The following is a 1,692-nucleotide window of genomic DNA, read 5'->3' as shown; positions in this document are numbered from 1 at the left end:
CAATGATCATGAACTTAAGATTGTTGGCACTGGATCCATTCAACTGAAGATGTATGATGGTACAGTTTGTACTATTCATGAGGTGCGACACGTGGAAGGCCTGAAAAATAATTTACTATCTTTGGGGCAACTTGATGATCTTGGTTGCAAAGTTGAAGTTCAAAATGATACTCTAAAAGTAATTAGAGGAGCACTTGTGCTTATGAAAGGAGAGAAGATAGCTACGAAGTTATACATGTTAAGAGGAGAAACTCTGTCAGAATCTGAAGCATCTGTTGCTTCAAGCAGTTCCAGTGAGAAAGCTACTACGGTGTGGCATCAGAAACTTGGGCATATGTCTGAACAAGGCATGAAAATTCTTGCAGAGAAGAAGTTACTTCCGGGTCTCACAAAGGTATCACTATCCTTTTGTGAGCATTGTGTGACAAGCAAGCAGCATCGGTTGAAGTTTAGCACGTCAAATTCTAGAAGTAAAGTTATTCTAGAATTGGTTCACTCTGATGTGTGGCAAGCACCAGTTATATCACTAGGAGGAGCGAAGTACTTTGTGTCCTTCATCGATGACTACTCCAGGAGATGTTGGGTGTATCCTATCAAGAGTAAGGCAGATGTGTTTTCAGTTTTCAAAGTTTTCAAAGCACGGGTGGAACTTGAATCTGAGAAGAAGATCAAGTGTTTGAGGACAGATAATGGAGGTGAATACACTGGTGATGTATTTAGCCAATTCTGTAAAGTAGAGGGCATCAAAAGGCAATTCACTACATCATACACTCCTCAACAAAATGGAGTGGCAGAGCGGATGAACAGGACTCTGTTAGAAAGAACAAGAGCAATGTTGGGAGCTGCAAGCTTAGAGAAGAAATTCTGGGCAGAAGCAGTCAACACCGCCTGTTATGTGATAAATCGGTCGCCATCAACTGCAATTGAGTTGAAAACACCGATGGAGATGTGGACAGGAAAGCCCGTCGACTATTCAGACCTCCATATATTTGGGAGTCCAGTGTATGTAATGTACAATAACCAAGAAACTACAAAGCTAGATCCAAAGTCTAGAAAGTGTGTGTTCTTGGGATATGCTGATGGAGTAAAGGGGTATCGCCTGTGGGATCCCACTGCCCACAAGGTTATAATCAGCAGAGATGTTATCTTCACAGAAGATAAGAAGATCGAAGAAGAAAGAAGCAGTTCAAAAGAAAGGTCAGAGACTGTAGCAGTACAAGTGGAAAAGGAGAATTCTTCTGGAGCAACACCAGAACACGAGGAAGCCGAACCTGCCGAGTTGGAAGAAGAACTTGGTAAAGGAAAACGTGTAAGAACTACACCAGCTTGGCACGAGGATTATGATCTGAACTGCAACGTTGCATATTGTCTTTTAACTGAGGACGGAGAGCCATCAAATCTCCAAGAAGCAATGAGCAGTCCAGATGTTTCTCAGTGGATGGAAGCAATGCAAGAAGAAATTGAAGCTCTACATAAAAATAAAACTTGGGAGCTCGTATCATTACCGCAAGGAAGAAAAGCCATTGGAAACAAATGGGTCTACAAGATCAAGCGAAATGGTGATGACCAAGTGGAGCGGTATCGTGCTAGATTGGTGGTGAAAGGATATGCTCAGAAAGAAGGCATTGACTTCAATGAAATTTTTTCACCTGTGGTTCGACTTACAACAGTTCGGATACTGTTGGCAATGTG

The sequence above is a fragment of the Brassica oleracea genome, chromosome C9 (genome assembly GCF_000695525.1).
Source record: "Brassica oleracea var. oleracea cultivar TO1000 chromosome C9, BOL, whole genome shotgun sequence".
NCBI lineage: Eukaryota > Viridiplantae > Streptophyta > Magnoliopsida > Brassicales > Brassicaceae > Brassica > Brassica oleracea.
Note: the sequence above shows the minus strand (reverse complement) of the source record.